This window comes from Oryza sativa, chromosome 11 (genome assembly GCF_034140825.1).
Source record: "Oryza sativa Japonica Group chromosome 11, ASM3414082v1".
NCBI lineage: Eukaryota > Viridiplantae > Streptophyta > Magnoliopsida > Poales > Poaceae > Oryza > Oryza sativa.
The window spans coordinates 15,666,753-15,687,114 of record NC_089045.1 but is presented as its reverse complement, the minus strand read 5'-3'; the positions used below and the strand labels follow the sequence as shown (position 1 = coordinate 15,687,114).

At 42.1% G+C, this 20,362-nt stretch overlaps 2 long non-coding RNA genes and 1 pseudogene across 2 annotated transcripts; 1 reads left to right on the top strand and 2 right to left on the bottom strand.

Moving 5' to 3' along the window:
• The window catches only part of LOC107277006 (serine carboxypeptidase-like 19), a 39,151-nt pseudogene that overhangs the window by 8,353 nt on the left and 10,436 nt on the right, over positions 1–20,362 (top strand).
• LOC107279301 (uncharacterized) lies at positions 2,195–5,376 on the bottom strand. Its single transcript, XR_010737768.1, has 5 exons — positions 5,261–5,376; positions 4,928–5,174; positions 4,748–4,849; positions 3,780–3,842; positions 2,195–2,427 (listed from the first exon to the last, which is right to left on the bottom strand). It is a non-coding gene; the product is annotated as an uncharacterized lncRNA (long non-coding RNA).
• LOC107279300 (uncharacterized) lies at positions 12,808–16,087 on the bottom strand. Its single transcript, XR_001541183.3, has 5 exons — positions 15,972–16,087; positions 15,639–15,885; positions 15,459–15,560; positions 14,492–14,554; positions 12,808–13,139 (listed from the first exon to the last, which is right to left on the bottom strand). It is a non-coding gene; the product is annotated as an uncharacterized lncRNA (long non-coding RNA).

Here is a 20,362-nt window from a genome sequence, read left to right as displayed (position 1 = left end):
CTGCACCTCCTGTGTCAGTCTGATCGGCGGCGTGCCGGCAGTCTGACCGGCCTAGCGCCTGGTCTGACTGGCCGAGCCGACCTTATCGTTGTCGTCATTGCTCTCGTCTTCAAAAATACGACCATCCTCCCCCTGAACCTGTGACAATGTACCTGCAATATCGGGTCTAGTACCTGGACTAGCCTCATCAAAAGAAACTTCGCAAGTCTCAACGATTTTGTTAGTCTCCAAAATAAGTACACGATAGCCACGAGTATGTTCGGGGTAACCAAGAAACAATCCATCAGTAAAACGTGACTCAAACTTATTCAAATGTCCAGATTTCAAGACAAAGCACTTGCAACAAAAAATACGCAAATGTGAAACTTTGGGTTGACGTCCAAATCGAAGTTCATAAGAAGTTTTTCCAAGTATTGACCTCAGGAAAACCCGATTTGAAATATAGCATGCAACGTTAATAGCCTCAGCCCAAAATTTTCTAGGAGTTTTATATTCATCCAACATCGTTCTAGCCATCTCAACCAAAACACGATTTTTCCTTCCAACAACACCGTTTTGTTGCGGAACACGAGGAGAAGAAAATTCATGTTCAAGACCTCTTTCATTTCAAAATTGTTCAAAAGAAGCATTTTTAAACTCACCACCATTATCACTTCGAATTCTTTTCAAAGAACCAGGAAATTCAAGATCCAATCGAACAAACAAACCACGAAAGTGTTGAAAAGCCAAGAATATCAAGAAAAATCGTCAACAATAACCAATACATACCACTTTCCTCCATGGATTGCACTCTAGCTGGACCAACAGTGTCCTTGTGTAATAGCTGTCCCGGTGCATCCGTCATCACAGAAACAATAGGAGCATGTGAAGAAGCAACCATCTTAGCATGACGACACGGTGTACAAACCAAATCAAGATCTTTCTTAAGTTTAGGCAAACCATGAACAAGATCCAAACCACTTAACCTAGTGAGATGATCAAAACCAACATGTCCAAGTCTATGATGCCAAAACATCACATCTTTATCAAACTTAGCAACCAAACATGTTATCACAGGTGAAACAGGATTTTCAAAATCAGCTTTAAACACTCTTCCATAGCGAGAAATACTCAACACAGAATCACCACAAGAATCAAAAACTTTACTTCCAGTTTTCTTAAAGTGAACCTCAAAATCTTCATCAACAATTTGTGAAACCGAAAGCAAATTGTACTTTAAGTCCTCAACCAAAGCTACATTCTTCAATTCAAATTTCTCATTTACCTTAACCAAACCTGTAGCGAGAACGGCACTTGTAGAAACATCACCAAAGATAATTGATTCAGTCTTGGATGCCTTTCTGAGAGAGGAGAACCAATTTTTATCACCGGTCATGTGTCGCGAAGAACCGGAATCCACGATCCACACGTTCTCCTTCCTTGCCACCAAAGCCTACACACAAGCATATGTCGAAGCCTCAGTACTGGGGTTAGATGATAATAAAAATTTAGGAATCCAGTACTGAGACACACGACCAGAAGATCCAATAGGCATATATCCACGTGCAAAAACAGTTTAATAATTTTTCGAAAAATCTCTCCGAGGCCAGTCTGACCGTGGGTGTCCAGCCGGTCTGACCGGGGGCCGGTCTGACCGCCGCTTCACCGTTGGTCTGACCGGTGTCCAGTCTGATCGAGACTCTGCAGCCGGTTTGACCGGTTGCCAGTCTGACCACGGGACCCACTACGGTCTGACCGGTTTCCTCGAGGGAAAACCAGATTTTTGCCACTTTGATTTTGCAAAAGCAACCTCTCTCTCCTTTTTCTGTTTATGAGCTAATCTGAAACAAAAACCAACAATATATCCATCTTTGCCACAAAAAGAACAAGTATATTTTTGTCGGAAGCACTCCGAACCCCTTAGTATATTTGAAGGATGAATAGCTAATCACAATTCTTCCATCAAACATATTAAGACATTCGACGCTCCGAGAGAAAAATATGTGAGACATTGCCGGGCCTTTAGCCTGCCAGTCAACTTCAGCCTGAGATGTGCCCGTCAAACCACTCGAAGGTGGCGACCAGATGTGTTACACAATCAGGAGACTTGACAAAAATGGCTAAAGATCCACAACATCTCAAATATCTTTAACTCATACTCATGTTTAATATGTCCCTAACAAAAGGAACACACTAAACACTTTATCCAAGCACATGATATCTCAACATAGGGAGTTCTAAGTTCTAAGTTTTAGTTAGGATCATACAACTTATAACTTAGATACACATGGCCGATTGGCTGAATAGATAGGTTCGCGGAAGCATCTTCTACCCAAAAGATCTTTCATGCAACCGACTAGGATAGACCCTAGTAAGAACCATCCTGGAAGAAAGAAACTTCCCCAACGAAATCATCCTCCACAGGAGTGATCTCACCTGCAACCAATTCTAAACATGCAACAATATAACAATACAAGCAAGAGTCAGTACAATAAATTGTACTGGCAAGCACCAAGCAAGCCTAGTACTCTACATGCATGGCAAATTCAAAGTAAAGCTAACATGGGATAATTTTAGCATAAAGCAAATTTAGTTTGCAAAGAGCATTTCAAATTTCAGATTTATTTTCAAATAAATTTCAGCAAGAATACACTTAGCAATTGGGCACCAAATTAGATGATAAACACATATAACATAGCTCCTTATTGCCTTCCATGGCAGCAAGGATATAAACCACAAATTACATCACATTTTGAAGTTCAAATTCAGCTTTAGAAGAATAAAACACATGTCTAAACTCATGACATATTCACACGCCGCTCTTGACCGTGAGCACGGCTAATCGATTAGTTTTAACTCTGCAGAGTATGTACACTTTACCCACATGATGCGAAATAATAATCATGCAAAAGCATGGCACGCGATACATAAGTACCCGATTTATTACTCACAACAAAGCCCTTCCAAGATTCATGATTTAGCCTTACACCAGCACGATACGTGTTACTCCATCCTAAGCCATACTCGATATATGACCTAGAACCGTTAAGTGGCGGGCCCACGCCTTAAACTTAACGCCGTGGTGGCGGACGCAACGGGAACCCACCCACGTGGCACAATACCGTTGTATTGGACAGACTTAGTCACCTAAACTACCACGTCGGGGTAAATAGAAAGTTCCTCTGAATCAACGACTAATTCCTCAGAATTATCGACTAACTCATACACACCGGCCTACCAGAATGTAAGGCTAAATCATAAATAATTTACTAAGCTTGGGCTATCCCATACTAGCACATGTGGTTGTACTGTATACGAAATGAATTGACGCTGAGTGAAGTCCTTAGGTCGGTTTGGGCACACTGTCCCCCTATCAGTACACAACTAAACACAATATGTGTACCACATGCGGCCCAAACCTAAAATCCACATTTTCCAACATTTTATTTAACAAATATCACATTTTATCATTTTAATCCAGATCATAAAATAAATCATTTAATATATGTAATTGAGCCCAAATGGTAAGTAAACTCATCACTAAGCATGGCTGAGCATTTTTATAGACTTGCTATCTCAAACATCATTCTTAATGTGACACAATGGATTGTTCCTAAGGTTTTGGAATAATGGTTAAGGTCTTTTGTGGAGTTCAGGTGATAATGCAAGTTAAGGAGTTGATCTAACAAATTTTACAAGATTTTAATGGATTAGTGTACAATAGACATGCATATTTTGCAAACTTTTCAAAAACATCCAAATCATAGGTTCAATGTGATCAAAGAAGGGAGGTGGCTTGCCTTGCTCTTCCACTCCTTGCTCAGCTACAAAGTAGGCCTCCTCGAGACTCGGCTGCGAATCGTCTAAACATACATATGCAAAAATTTAAAATTTAAACATACATAAAAATCCAACATGCTCTAAAATGAATGCTTTTTTTTTATGGAGTTGGTGTGCTCCGTGTTAGTTTGATTTTCAGTGAAAGAAACTTCAATCTAACAGTTTACATTCAAAGTTACAGATTTTTTTTAAAGTGTTTACATGTTAATTATGGTCCTAAATGCATTTCGAATTATTGAGACATAAATCTTTATGATTCTATTAAGTCAAACATTTTTATGATGCAAAGCATGAAAATATGATTCTAACATAATTTAGTTTGCAATTTTTAGAGTCAGGATGAATTTTCTACCACTTTCTAAAGTTCTGACATTTTTCAGTTGATAGGAAATTAGTTTTTGTATTTTCTCAAATTTTCATACATCATTTTCCTTTCTCAGGTCCACCAGACAGAGACTAACATTTTGCGCAAAAGCCCCTGGGTTCTCAGGAAATAGATCCCGCAGCCCCTAGCACGTGTTCCAGGATTTTATTCAAAATGGGACTTGAGTTCTATGTTATTTACAGATTAGTGCACGACCCCATATGTAAGTGATTGCTCGGGCTGCTAATGCATCCCTGGGAGTCTTTAAATTTCAAAAGCCATGCCCTTGCTCTGGACAGAACAGAGCAGCAGCACAGCCACGAACTTCACAGTATCACCAGCGGCGAACAGCGGCGATTCAGCTCAAGCTCCCAAAACAAAAAGTGTAGAGAACAACCGTACGAACCTATTGGTGTTTTTCTTGCAAGCCTTGGTGCTCTATAGCGGCTGTCAGGGTGTTAGAAGCGGCGGCTAAGCTCGGCTTGCACATGCATGTGAGTTTTGAGGCTCGATCTAATCGTGCATGCGTATGGTAAGGACTCTAGGGACTACTAGGAGGCTCACCAAGAAGCAAACGCAGCTCAGCGAAGTCTTGGCGACGGTGTACTGGTTCGGCGACGGCGCGGCTGCTACGGTCGTCGTCGACGGCGTATCCCCAGGCTTCTACTGCAAAGAGAGGAAGCATGACTCTGTTTAGATCAGCACAAGGTAGCTCTAGGCGGAAAATATTGCGCCGAAGCTCACCAGAGAAGGAGAAAGAAAGGAATGGCGTCGGTGGCTGGGATTGGAGAAGAAGAAGAGGATCTCCCACTGTGGTCCACCTCGCGTCGATTCCTTCGGGATTCTTGATCTACAGGTGTTGATGAAGCTCGTGACGAAGTGGCTCAGCCTGTAACGAACTATGGAAGCCGGGCGACGAGCAAAGGCGAAGCAGCGGCGTCCAGAGCGCGACGGTGTTCCGATTTGACGCGGTCACGTTCCCGGAGATTGGCTGCACCAAATGAGGTGTTCTTGGTGGTGTTAGAGACGGCATTGAGAGGGGATTACAGAACGCATATTGAACGGAAATGGGCTCACCGGATTGCGACGGAGTCGAGGACTTATCTCGCCGGCGCCGGAGATGGCGCCTCCGTTCCCGGCGAATCCGAGGCGGGGTACCTCGGTTCTTCCGCGAAACGAGACAAGGGCGAGAGGGAGAGAAAGTTGGTCGGCCGGTCGGGTTAAGTATGGTCGCCGGCGGAGATGGACAGGAGGAGCTCGCCCTCTCCCGTGCTCGACGCGTGCTCACACGCGTGGCATGCGAGTTCAGGCAGTGGGCCCGTGTGGAGAGGAATGTGAGGCTGACAATGGGGTCCCGCCATGCAGCCCTGGCCCACATGGCAGCGACTAGTGAGAGAGAAGGAGAGGAGATCTAGGTTTTGGCCAAGTCTGGAACAGAGGTGGAATTCCATCTTTGGGTTCAGTTTAAAATTAGTTCTAGGCAGAGTTAGAGCTAGTGACCAAAGGCAAAGTTGTAAAGCAATGATTGAACTACAGTTTGGATCGAGTTTTACAGCCTAGGAGTTCAAGATCCAATTTTGGCAGTGTGTCAAAGAGTGCTCCAGAGAATCTGTCAAAATCCTGTGCTTAAGTGTTTAGAGAGTTGTTTGGTTGATCTAATGAGTTGATAAGCTAAATTAAAATCCACATTTAGTTTCTAAGGTCAGCAAGAAGTTACCACAAATTCTTCCCAGATTTTTGAGTTGTTCCAAGAATTTTTCTTTGATCCATTGGTTTTAGTTAAATATGAACATGATCCTATAAACCATATGCATACACCACAAAATGCACAAACAAGCAAGCATATAAGTTTTAAACAAAAGTTTTATTTATTTTACTTCTTCCACCATTTCCATGTTTTCCAAACACCCAAAGTCATGGTATGTGACAGCCTACCCCCTTACAAAAGAATCTCGACCCCGAGATTCGTCATTCTAGAAGAAACTAGGGAATTCGGCCTTAAGTCGGTCCTCTCGTTCCCATGTGGCTTCATCCACAGTATGATTGCTCCATTGTACTCGAAGCATCTTGATGGAGCTTTTGCGGGTACGCCGTTCACTTTCTTCGAGAATACGAATTGGGTATTCTTGATAGGAGAGATTTGGCTTTAGATTAATGTCTTCAAGTGAGGTGTGCTCAATCGGAGTTCGAAGACATTTCTTAAGTTGAGAAACATGGAATACATCATGTATATTAGACAACTGAAATGGCAATTCCAATTGATAGGCTACTTGTCCACGCTTAGATATTATTTGGTATGGCCCAATATATCGTGGAGCAAGCTTGCCATGAATTTGGAATCGTTGAGTGCCTCTCATGGGTGATACTTTAAGATAGACATGGTCACCAACATCAAAACTTAGCTCTCGTCGACGACGATCAGAGTAGCTCTTTTGACGAGTTTGAGCTTCTTTTAATCGGTCCCGAATAAGAGTGACATTCTTTTCAGCTTCATTAATGATAGCAGGTCCAAAGAATTGTCTTTCTCCTACTTCGGACCAATAAAGAGGAGTCCTACAATTTCTCCCATAAAGAGCTTCAAATGGTGACATTTGGATACTTGATTGAAAGCTATTGTTGTAGGAGAATTCAGCAAAAGATAGACATTTCTCCCAGTTAGTGTTATGTTCAAGCACACAAGCTCGGAGCATGTCTTCAAGTATTTGGTTTGTTCTTTCCACTTGACCTCCTGTTTGTGGATGAAAGGCGGTGCTGAGGAACAATTTGGTTCCGAGAAGTTCATGTAAATTTTTCCAAAATCTGGATGTAAATTGTGTTCCTCGATCGGATACTATGACTTTTGGTACGCCATGAAGCCTTACAATATGAGTCAAATATAACTCTGCTAGCTTGGCTCCACCATAAGTCACATGCACCGGAATGAAGTGAGCCACTTTAGTCAGTCGATCCATAATAACCCATATAGAATCATGTCCATTGGGTGTTTTAGGAAGACCGGTAATAAAATCCATTCCAACTTCATCAAATTTCCATTCAGGTACTTGCAAAGGTTGGAGTAGCCCAGCGGGTCGTTGATGTTCAGCTTTGACACGTTGGCACACATCGCAAATTGCAACATATGCTGCTATGTCACGCCTCAGGCTAGGCCACCAATATTGAGTGCGAATATCCTGGTACATCTTAGTGCAACCCGGATGGATAGACAAAGGTGTTTGATGTGCTTCATCAAGAATGGTTTCTCGAAGGTGTTGATTATTGGGAACAAAGATTCGTTTGCCAAGCATAACCATACCATCAGAATTAAGAGTGTATATAGATTGTGGCTTTGAATTGATTTCTTTCATAATTTCAGCTACTTCCTCATCAATGGACTGAGCAGCTTTAATTTGAGAATAGAGAGTAGGTTGTAATGCTAGTGCAGCAACATAACCATCCTCTACCAATCCCAAATTCAATTTCTGAAATTCAGAGGACAACGATGGCTGATTTATTGTCTCAATAACGGCAAGGTGATGTAGCTTCCGGCTTAAAGCATCAGCTACTACATTTGCTTTACCGGGATGATAATGAATACCGAGATCATAATCTTTAATGAGTTCTAACCATCTTCTTTGCCTTAGGTTCAGATCTGGTTGGGTAAAGAAATATTTCAAACTCTTATGATCGGTAAAGATTTCGCACCGATTACTGACCAAATAATGGCGCCAAATCTTTAGAGCATGCACCACAGCTGCTAGCTCTAAGTCATGAGTTGGATAATTGATCTCGTGTGGTCGTAACTGACGAGAAGCATAAGCCACTACTTTTCCTTCTTGCATCAGTACACAACCGAGACCATGATGTGAGGCATCGCAGTAAACATTAAAAGGTTTAAGAACATCAGGCATCACTAGCACTGGGGCTGTTGTGAGCCTTCTTTTAAGTTCATGAAAACTTGTTTCACATGCCTCAGACCATATGAATTTATTTTCTTTTTTAAGAAGTTGAGTCAAGGGCCTAGCAATTTTGGAGAAATTTTCAATGAAACGACGGTAGTAACCAGCTAGTCCAAGAAAACTTCTAATTTCAGGAACATTTTGTGGTTGCTTCCAATTAAGTACGTTCTGTACATTTCTTGGATTCACAGCAATACCACCTTCAGAAAGTACATGACCAAGAAATTCAACTTCTTTTAACCAAAATTCACATTTTGAGAATTTGGCATAAAGTTGATGCTCACGGAGTTTATCGAGTACCATACGTAAATGTTGCGCATGTTCCTCTTCACTCTTGGAGTAGATGAGTATATCATCAATGAATACCACCACAAATTTATCAAGATATTCCATGAAGATTTTATTCATCATATTCATGAAAGAAGCAGGAGCAATGGTTAATCCAAAAGAGACTACGGTGTATTCAAATAAACCGTAGCGAGTTGTGAATGCGGTTTTAGGAATGTCCTCCGGTCTGATTTTAAGCTGAAAATATCCCAATCTAAGATCAATTTTTGAGAAGACACGAGTTCCGGTTAACTGATCAAATAAATCATCGATCCTAGGAAGAGGATATTTATTTTTGATGGTGACTTCATTCAGAGGTCGATAATCCACGCACATTCGCATGGTTCCATCTTTCTTTGGTACAAACAACACTGGACAGCCCCAGGGAGATGAACTAGGACGAATGAAACCTTTAGCCAATTGCTCATTGAGTTGCTTCTTTAATTCCATCAAATTTTCAGAAGTCATTCGATATGGCCTTTTGGCTATAGGTGCTGTCCCAGGGATTAAATCTATCACAAATTCAATGTCACGATCTGGAGGCATCCCTGGTAATTCGTCAGGAAACACATCGGAATATTCATTCACGATGGGTACTGATTTTAACTCCGGTATAGAGAGAGATTGTATAGAGGGTTGATTTGAAGTGGAGGTTTGTTCAAAGGTAAACCTAACAAATTGACCATCGGTGCTACGAAGAGTTACAGTTCTATGAGCACAATCAATGGTTCCCTCATGTTTAGTTAACCAATCCATCCCAAGAATGACATTTAGGCCCAAGGTGTCTAATAATATGAGGTTAGCTTTAAACTTTACCCCGTCTATTATAAGTTCTACACCTTTGCATAGAAGTTTGGTGACCATGGTGGATCCAGGAGATTGGATGCGCATAGCATCGCTAAGAAATTCTGTTTTCAAGTCAAGTTGTTTTGCTTTCAAGGTTGACATGAATGAATGAGTTGCACCGGAATCAAAAAGAACTGTTAAGGGAATGGAGTGCACAAGAAATGTACCAAGTACGACACCAGGTGCGTCGGTTGCTTCTTCTGCAGTGACATGGTTGAGCCGGCCCCTTCCAAAAGTTGGAGCTGGCTTGGGAACAGCAGGAGCTCCACGCTGTCCAGGCTGAACTTGAGGAGGACCACGAGGCTGCTGCGGTGCTCCCTGTGAGTACGGTCCGGATTTTCCAGTCTTCGGATAAGGACAGCTAGGAGAATAATGCCCCTTCTTGCCGCAATTGTAGCAGGTGACATTGGCATTACGAGATGCATCTCCCGCAGCTTGAACTGCGCGAGGAACTTGACGAACTAACTGAGTTTGCGGACGTGGAGGCACATACATCTGCCGAGGTGGCTGAGGTGCCATAGGACGAACCGCAGGAGATGGAGCAAGACGAGGCCGAGTGGAACTGCTGCTGCCAGCAAATTTCTTTGCAGCCCACTTACGCTTACGGTCTTCAACCACTTCCTTTTCACTTGATTCAACACGAAGGGCTTTATCAACCAGTGTCTTCATGCTGGTGATTTCATGAGCAGCAAGAGCATGCTTGAGTTCAGGTGCAAGACGATCTCTGCATAGCTCAACCTTCTTTGTTTCAGTGTTCAAGTCAGAAGCGGCATATCTACCCAGATAATTGAAGCGTTCCATGAACTCCATGAAGGGCATGTTTCCTTGCTTCAAGTTAAGAAATTCTTTCTTTTTGATTTCCATGAGACCAGCAGGGATGTGAGCAGACCTGAATCCCTCACGGAAAACAGTCCAAGTGATTGGCTCGTCAGGAGGAATGAGAGTCTTGTATGTCTCCCACCAAGCAGCTGCTGCACCTTGCAGGTAGTAAGCAGCAAAGGTAGCCTTCTCTACAGGATCACACCGGCAAAGGTTCAGCTTGATTTCAATATCACGAAGCCAATCATCTGCTGCGAGTGGATCAGCCGCAGAGGAGAAATGAGGTGGATGTGTTCGTTGAACATCTGCTAGCTTGGAGGGTGCTTGATTGGCCTGCTGTGCCATGGCAGCCCCCATGTTTTCAGAGTTCGCTACCATCCTTTCAAAAAGTCGGTTCTGATTAGCCAGGAGTTGAGCAAGAGATGGTTCATCATCATGCTGTTCTGCAGTGGCAGCACGGCGACTACCCCCGGCACGTCCAGAAGAATATGGGCCAGTGCGAGGCTGACTCGCTCCCTCACCATTGGCATCATCAGTAAGAGCAGCCATAGAGTGAGTATGTGTCATCCTGCACTCAAAGTACAAAAGTACATGAGCTGCTTGAGCATAGAATTGGCATATACATTACCCTAAATAGGTAGCATACAGGAATGATTTCTTATAGCCGAATTTACAAGTCATCCATCATATATTTGCATGAAACAAATTTCTGGACAGCAAGCAATCCATTCCAAAAGGAGCATAAGTTCATTCCAGTACATTAGTTTTAAAGGATCTAAGTGATCACAGATACATAGGAGTGGATAATGGTCATAAGAAACCAAGTTCATGCCTTGGTGTTACAAAATTTTGACCGTTAAAAAGATTACATATTAGGGTGTCATCTCATACATCTTAAAGAAAAGAAATGAAAGTTACACCCCATACATATTCTTTTTTTCCAGTACACCATTCTATGGAACTTCGGAGAATCCGATGGGAGGTTGAGGCACTGTGGTTGACGGAGTGGCCATAGTCAAACGGTATTGTCTCCCATTCCGCTCGAACTCATAGAATGGCCCCAGCAGCACCGGATCTCCAGCAAGTGCAGGGTCTGGCATGGTTCGACGATTTCGATGAAAACCAACTCTCATGCGGGCTCTAGTGTTTATATTATGATAAATACCCATGGGAGGAGGCAAAGTCTCTGTAAGAGGCTGGAGTTCATGATTCCCATAAATGATGGCATTATCAAAATGTCCTTGATGCCCGAGTGGTTCTATTCGTCTATCAAGCATGACCACCCTAGCTTGCAATCTACGCAACTCAGTTATAGTTTTTGCGAGATATCTATCCATAGCACGAACCAGGCCAGCTAAGAATAGTCCTGGAGTGTCAATCTCTCTCATGTTTCCCTCAAGACCTGGATAGTAATTAGCGGAGGATTGGTTTGCGCGAGCTGGAAAGAAATGAAAGAACCCGTCCAACCCTGGCCTATAATGTCGGTAATACACAATTGCTTGTAATGCAGCTTCCTGCATTGCTGAGGGTGCATCCCAACCACAAGCTTGAAAGTAAAGGGGTGGTTCATGGGTCCAAAGTCCCTGTATACACAGCTCAGCCATATATGCTCGAGAGATGAACTCCGCTCATGAGAAAAGAAATGATACTCCGGTGGATGATCATAACCTAGATGTTGCAGCATAAGCCACAGGATGTGAGGCAGTGCTTCTTCCTCAAAACCTCCAGAATAGCCCAATGGTTGCCACATAGAAGACATCTACAAGATATTGGAAGTATAGACCAATTAGAATTTCAATTGAAACTCTTTAGGAACTTGGAAATGGTGTTTTGGTTATTATGTCAGGTTCTGTCCAGCATACTGCTCTGAGTAAAAAAGGAGAAGGACGACTGCTACCAGTTCTAGAATCTGCGCAGTTTAAAAAAAAATTATATATATTTTTTTTAAAAAAAATGCGAGCATGTAAAATTCGTACCAATTTTGGGACATGCTAAGAACTTAATGTAGAGGCTTTACAAACATCTGGTGGCCTTTATATGACAAGCAAACTATGGTTAAAACAAATCAATTCCATCCTACCCCGTACTACCACTTTCTAGGCCATCGATAAAATTTTAAAATTTTAAATTCAAATTTAGAAGGGAAAAATTTAGTCATCTATTTACTGAGAAGTTTTCAAATCATTCAAGTACTGACTTGAATCGAATTTGTTTCATTCATTCCTTATTCTTCTCTATGAGTTACTACTTCTCTATTTATGCATCTTCCGGTCCTATAGAGTAAGATGGGGTTTTAAAATCAAAACAAGATTCATAGGAAAGGAATTTATCCAAACAGGGCTAAGAAGTAAGAATAGATTAGATTTTGCAAATATATTTTAGTGAGGACATTACCCTCAAAATATTTTCTTTTGAAGCCTTACTACCGCTCAGTCTTAAAAGGGTTCCTACAGTCGGTCTTGGCTCTGATACCAAAGCTGTCGGAAGCACTCCGAACCCCTTAGTATATTTGAAGGATGAATAGCTAATCACAATTCTTCCATCAAACATATTAAGACATTCGACGCTCCGAGAGAAAAATATGTGAGACATTGCCGGGCCTTTAGCCTGCCAGTCAACTTCAGCCTGAGATGTGCCCGTCAAACCACTCGAAGGTGGCGACCAGATGTGTTACACAATCAGGAGACTTGACAAAAATGGCTAAAGATCCACAACATCTCAAATATCTTTAACTCATACTCATGTTTAATATGTCCCTAACAAAAGGAACACACTAAACACTTTCATCCAAGCACATGATATCTCAACATAGGGAGTTCTAAGTTCTAAGTTTTAGTTAGGATCATACAACTTATAACTTAGATACACATGGCCGATTGGCTGAATAGATAGGTTCGCGGAAGCATCTTCTACCCAAAAGATCTTTCATGCAACCGACTAGGATAGACCCTAGTAAGAACCATCCTGGAAGAAAGAAACTTCCCCAACGAAATCATCCTCCACAGGAGTGATCTCACCTGCAACCAATTCTAAACATGCAACAATACAACAATACAAGCAAGAGTCAGTACAATAAATTGTACTGGCAAGCACCAAGCAAGCCTAGTACTCTACATGCATGGCAAATTCAAAGTAAAGCTAACATGGGATAATTTTAGCATAAAGCAAATTTAGTTTGCAAAGAGCATTTCAAATTTCAGATTTATTTTCAAATAAATTTCAGCAAGCATACACTTAGCAATTGGGCACCAAATTAGATGATAAACACATATAACATAGCTCCTTATTGCCTTCCATGGCAGCAAGGATATAAACCACAAATTACATCACATTTTGAAGTTCAAATTCAGCTTTAGAAGAATAAAACACATGTCTAAACTCATGACATATTCACACGCCGCTCTTGACCGTGAGCACGGCTAATCGATTAGTTTTAACTCTGCAGAGTATGTACACTTTACCCACATGATGCGAAATAATAATCATGCAAAAGCATGGCACGCGATACATAAGTACCCGATTTATTACTCACAACAAAGCCCTTCCAAGATTCATGATTTAGCCTTACACCAGCACGATACGTGTTACTCCATCCTAAGCCATACTCGATATATGACCTAGAACCGTTAAGTGGCGGGCCCACGCCTTAAACTTAACGCCGTGGTGGCGGACGCAATGGGAACCCACCCACGTGGCACAATACCGTTGTATTGGACAGACTTAGTCACCTAAACTACCACGTCGGGGTAAATAGGAAGTTCCTCTGAATCAACGACTAATTCCTTAGAATTATCGACTAACTCATACACACCGGCCTACCAGAATGTAAGGCTAAATCATAAATAATTTACTAAGCTTGGGCTATCCCATACTAGCACATGTGGTTGTACTGTATACGAAATGAATTGACGCTGAGTGAAGTCCTTAGGTCGGTTTGGGCACACTCTCCCCCTATCAGTACACAACTAAACACAATATGTGTACCACATGCGGCCCAAACCTAAAATCCACATTTTCCAACATTTTATTTAACAAATATCACATTTTATCATTTTAATCCAGATCATAAAATAAATCATTTAATATATGTAATTGAGCCCAAATGGTAAGTAAACTCATCACTAAGCATGGCTGAGCATTTTTATAGACTTGCTATCTCAAACATCATTCTTAATGTGACACAATGGATTGTTCCTAAGGTTTTGGAATAATGGTTAAGGTCTTTTGTGGAGTTCAGGTGATAATGCAAGTTAAGGAGTTGATCTAACAAATTTTACAAGATTTTAATGGATTAGTGTACAATAGACATGCATATTTTGCAAACTTTTCAAAAACATCCAAATCATAGGTTCAATGTGATCAAAGAAGGGAGGTGGCTTGCCTTGCTCTTCCACTCCTTGCTCAGCTACAAAGTAGGCCTCCTCGAGACTCGGCTGCGAATCGTCTAAACATACATATGCAAAAATTTAAAATTTAAACATACATAAAAATCCAACATGCTCTAAAATGAATGCTTTTTTTTATGGAGTTGGTGTGCTCCGTGTTAGTTTGATTTTCAGTGAAAGAAACTTCAATCTAACAGTTTACATTCAAAGTTACAGATTTTTTTTAAAGTGTTTACATGTTAATTATGGTCCTAAATGCATTTCGAATTATTGAGACATAAATCTTTATGATTCTGTTAAGTCAAACATTTTTATGACGCAAAGCATGAAAATATGATTCTAACATAATTTAGTTTGCAATTTTTAGAGTCAGGATGAATTTTCTACCACTTTCTAAAGTTCTGACATTTTTCAGTTGATAGGAAATTAGTTTTTGTATTTTCTCAAATTTTCATACATCATTTTCCTTTCTCAGGTCCACCAGACAGAGACTAACATTTTGCGCAAAAGCCCCTGGGTTCTCAGGAAATAGATCCCGCAGCCCCTAGCACGTGTTCCAGGATTTTATTCAAAATGGGACTTGAGTTCTATGTTATTTACAGATTAGTGCACGACCCCATATGTAAGTGATTGCTCGGGCTGCTAATGCATCCCTGGGAGTCTTTAAATTTCAAAAGCCATGCCCTTGCTCTGGACAGAACAGAGCAGCAGCACAGCCACGAACTTCACAGTATCACCAGCGGCGAACAGCGGCGATTCAGCTCAAGCTCCCAAAACAAAAAGTGTAGAGAACAACCGTACGAACCTATTGGTGTTTTTCTTGCAAGCCTTGGTGCTCTATAGCGGCTGTCAGGGTGTTAGAAGCGGCGGCTAAGCTCGGCTTGCACATGCATGTGAGTTTTGAGGCTCGATCTAATCGTGCATGCGTATGGTAAGGACTCTAGGGACTACTAGGAGGCTCACCAAGAAGCAAACGCAGCTCAGCGAAGTCTTGGCGACGGTGTACTGGTTCGGCGACGGCGCGGCTGCTACGGTCGTCGTCGACGGCGTATCCCCAGGCTTCTACTGCAAAGAGAGGAAGCATGCCTCTGTTTAGATCAGCACAAGGTAGCTCTAGGCGGAAAATATTGCGCCGAAGCTCACCAGAGAAGGAGAAAGAAAGGAATGGCGTCGGCGGCTGGGATTGGAGAAGAAGAAGAGGATCTCCCACTGTGGTCCACCTCGCGTCGATTCCTTCGGGATTCTTGATCTACAGGTGTTGATGAAGCTCGTGACGAAGTGGCTCAGCCTGTAACGAACTATGGAAGCAGGGCGACGAGCAAAGGCGAAGCAGCGGCGTCCAGAGCGCGACGGTGTTCCGATTTGACGCGGTCACGTTCCCGGAGATTGGCTGCACCAAATGAGGTGTTCTTGGTGGTGTTAGAGACGGCATTGAGAGGGGATTACAGAACGCATATTGAACGGAAATGGGCTCACCGGATTGTGACGGAGTCGAGGACTTATCTCGCCGGCGCCGGAGATGGCGCCTCCGTTCCCGGCGAATCCGAGGCGGGGTACCTCGGTTCTTCTGCGAAACGAGACAAGGGCGAGAGGGAGAGAAAGTTGGTCGGCCGGTCGGGTTAAGTATGGTCGCCGGCGGAGATGGACAAGAGGAGCTCGCCTTCTCCCGTGCTCGACGCGTGCTCACACGCGTGGCATGCGAGTTCAGGCAGTGGGCCCATGTGGAGAGGAATGTGAGGCTGACAATGGGGTCCCGCCATGCAGCCCTGGCCCACATGGCAGCGACTAGTGAGAGAGAAGGAGAGGAGATCTAGGTTTTGGCCAAGTCTGGAACAGAGGTGGAATTCCATCTTTGGGTTCAGTTTAAAATTAGTTCCAGGCAGAGTTAGAGCTAGTGACCAAAGGCAAAGTTGTAAAGCAATGATTGAACTACAGTTTGGATCGAGTTTTACAGCCTAGGAGTTCAAGATCCAATTTTGGCAGAGTGTCAAAGAGTGCTCCAGAGAATCTGTCAAAATCCTGTGCTTAAGTGTTTAGAGAGTTGTTTGGTTGATCTAATGAGTTGATAAGCTAAATTAAAATCCACATTTAGTTTCTAAGGTCAGCAAGAAGTTACCACAAATTCTTCCCAGATTTTTGAGTTGTTCCAAGAATTTTTCTTTGATCCATTGGTTTTAGTTAAATATGAACATGATCCTATAAACCATATGCATACACCACAAAATGCACAAACAAGCAAGCATATAAGTTTTAAACAAAAGTTTTATTTATTTTACTTCTTCCACCATTTCCATGTTTTCCAAACACCCAAAGTCATGGTATGTGACAATTTTTCACGATGATTCGACATATTGGTAGAATCAGAAAACTTAGTGATAATAATCCGGCCTAGGTGGGGTCGGCTGAGGCCCAATAACTTAAGGTTTCCCGGACCCCAACAGTTCTTAGGCACACCCACTCGGAGAAAGGCCCAATCTCCCTAAAAGACTAGTCCAATAGGGGAAGGGTGGCTCTCCCTTTTAAGGTGGCTTCCTCCTCCCAAGCTAAGCAAGGTGGGATTATTCAAAGGCTCACACGGTCGTTGCCCGACTTTGGCGTCTTTGCCAGCGGGTAATAGTGGAGGATGTCCTCATCACTTAGCAACACAAGCAACAACAGGAGGTTTTGCATGCACAACATTGGACTTTGAAGAAGATGTACTCAAGGTAGACATGATACCATCATATTTAAACATAGTTTTATTAGTATCAGGTTTAACTAAAATCTCACCACCTCTAGCACCAGCACCTAACACAACAGGAGGATGACTAGTATGATGAGCATAAGAATTAAAACCTAAACCACGGTTATGTGTGCTAACCTTAGATTGATCTAAAATCATGTTGAGCTTCTTTTTACCATCAGAAAATCTTAGCAAAGAATTTTTCAAATAAGAAACCTCTTTTTCTAAATTAGCACAATTTTCACAATCTACCATGACAACTTTGCTTTTACGACATTTGGGGCAAGAAAGCACTTCATTGGTTTTCACAACATCTTCCATGTACTTAACACGATCTAAAGCATCTTTTAGTTTCATTTTATTTAAATTAGATGTTGAGCAATCCAAAACATCATGAGATTGTTTTAACTTTTTAGCACAAATCATGTTAAACATCAAACTAGCATGAAAAGCAATTTGATATTTTTGCAACAACTTTTTAGTCAAAAACAACTCATCCAAAGTGCGTGTGTGCAAAGCAAAACTAAGAGCAAGAGAAGATTTATTTTTCAAATCATGGGCAGCATTGACATCTCTAATTTTTGAAATCACATTCATTAAAACCTCACAACTTTTGCAACCATCATCATTAGGAATAAGATATTTTAATCTAGCAATTTCAGAATTAAGAGATTCAATGATAAACTCCTGTTTTCTATACATTTTCTCACACTTCTTATTTTTTGCACTCAAAATATTAATAGCTTCCTCAAAAGCACTTACCTCATTGTCTTCACACTCTGAATCCGATTCACCACGCGCCATGAAGCGAACACCGAAGATGTTCTTTCCCTTATCGTCATCTCCACTATCCCCATCTACATCGCTTAGTGGTTCAAACGCGGCGTACACTTGATCAAAAGCCTTCTTGAGATTCTCCTTGATCTTCCTCCCTTTGAATGTACCCTTCGGCTTGTTGTCATTGGTCTTCTCACCATCTTTGTCTTCTCTTTTGCCTCTCCCAAGCTTAGGACAATGCGAACGAAGATGATCAATCGAACCACATTCAAAGCAACGATTTGGACCACCTCTTTTCCTGAAGCTGGCATTGTTCATAGCTCGAGCAATTCTGTTAGCAACCAAAGCCAAATCCTCCTTCTCGAACTGTTCGAGTTGGTCATCGGATGTGGCATTAAATAAAGTAAGAATAGAAGACTTTGATGAAGAAGTATCAACATCCAAAGAAGAAGAGGAAGAAACCAAAGCACTCGACTTAGAATCAACTTTACGAGAAAGAACGTTCATCTCATGTGTTTTCAGTTTTGTGTAAAGCGAATCCAAAGTCAAAGTAGACATATTAACAGACTCCTGAATTGATGTAACTTTCATCTCCCAAATAGACATGTCAAGACCATTCAAAAAGTGACGAGAAATCTCAGATTGTGGATAATTAGCATCATAAGAAGAATCAACAGATCTAAGATCACTCAAAATTTTGTTAAACCTAGAAAGATAGTCATCCAAAGCTTCTCCAGGTTTCATCTCAAATTTAATGTACTCCTTTTTGAAAAGACCTCGACGAAGTTCTTTAATGTTATATGTTCCTTGATGAAAATTACTCAAAGCAATCCAAATCTCATGGGCAGCTTGAAGATGAGCAACACGATCATAATCCGAACGAGAAATTCCACTCAAAAGAATATTGCGAGCTTTGCAATTTTGTTCAAACTCAAGTTTTAAAGCGGTAGTATTAATTTCTTCGGGAATCACATAAGGATGAGAAACTTTTCTCCAAATATCATAATCTTTAGCCATAATGTATGATTGCATCCTACTACACCAATGAGAAAAATCCGTTCCATCAAAAACATGAGGCTTAGTTGAAAATCTATCAGCCATGGCAAAAACTCTAGATCGGTTAAAATCCAAAGAAGAAAACAAGGCTCTGATACCACTTGTAGGATCGAAACACAATACCTAAGCCAACCAGAGGAGGGTGAATGGTTGGTATACCCAAAAACCAAAAACTTTTAGTGGAAATAAAAGTTACCCTCGAATTCGATGGAGATCGGTCTGACCGGAGTAGATTAGCCGGTCTGATCGAAGCGTAGCCGCCGGTCTGACCGGTGTTGATCTTCCGGTCTAACCGCCGAAACTTGTCGCCGACGCCGGTCTGACCGCCGTGTGCCCGCCAGTCTGACCACTGCGATGCCGCCGGTCTGACCGCCGGTGCGCCGTAGGTTAGACCGCCGAAACCCGGTGAAACCAATGCCGCCGGTCTAACCGCCGGTGCGTCGCCGGTTAGACCGCCGAAACCCGGTGAAACACAAATCGAAGAACTCTTAAAGTGGATGACGACTTTATTGATTCTCTCTGTGTTTACAAAGTGGACCAACAGCACTCCTTACAAAAATTTCGACTAAACTCGAAACCCTAACTCAACTCTCAACTCATTTGCTCTCAAAAGTGATACCGGAAAGCCTCACGCTCCCCCTCTATTTATACTAGAGGTAGGCAGCCTAAAGCCACGAATCAAACACATACTAGAAGTCCTAAACACCTTAGGAAACCCTCTAGTGCAAGAAACAAACTTTACATAACCAATCATACCAAATTTGGACTCCTTAAAAATTCGACTCCATATCCCATACGCACACAATACCTCCATTGTATGCCATATAGAATCTTCACCAACCACGTGTATTGAACTCTAGCCATAGTATCCCGCATGATCTCTGACCACCACGGATGTCGTCTTATCCCCAAGCCGACTCCCGGTCCATCACCGCAAATACTCTCCCGGCATCCGAGTCACCTACACAAAGAACAAACAAAGAAACCATATTCCTCCGAGACCAAGCTATCTCCAACTTGACTCATTTGTAGCAAACAACAGTATTACATACGTATAGTATCCATCTAGAAGCTATAATCATGAAACAATCATGGATATCCAAACAAACAATCCGAAACCGAAACCGACACAGAGTCGGCCGGTCAGACCGCGAGTTGCGCCGGTCTGACCGGCAACCACTGCCCGGTCTGACCGGACCCAATCCAGTAGTACCTGTAGATTCACCTGTGAAATCCAATCATCTCCAAAACCACTTCGTGAATGAATTTTAAATATCAAAACCAATAATCTCCAATGCCAATTGTTCATCAC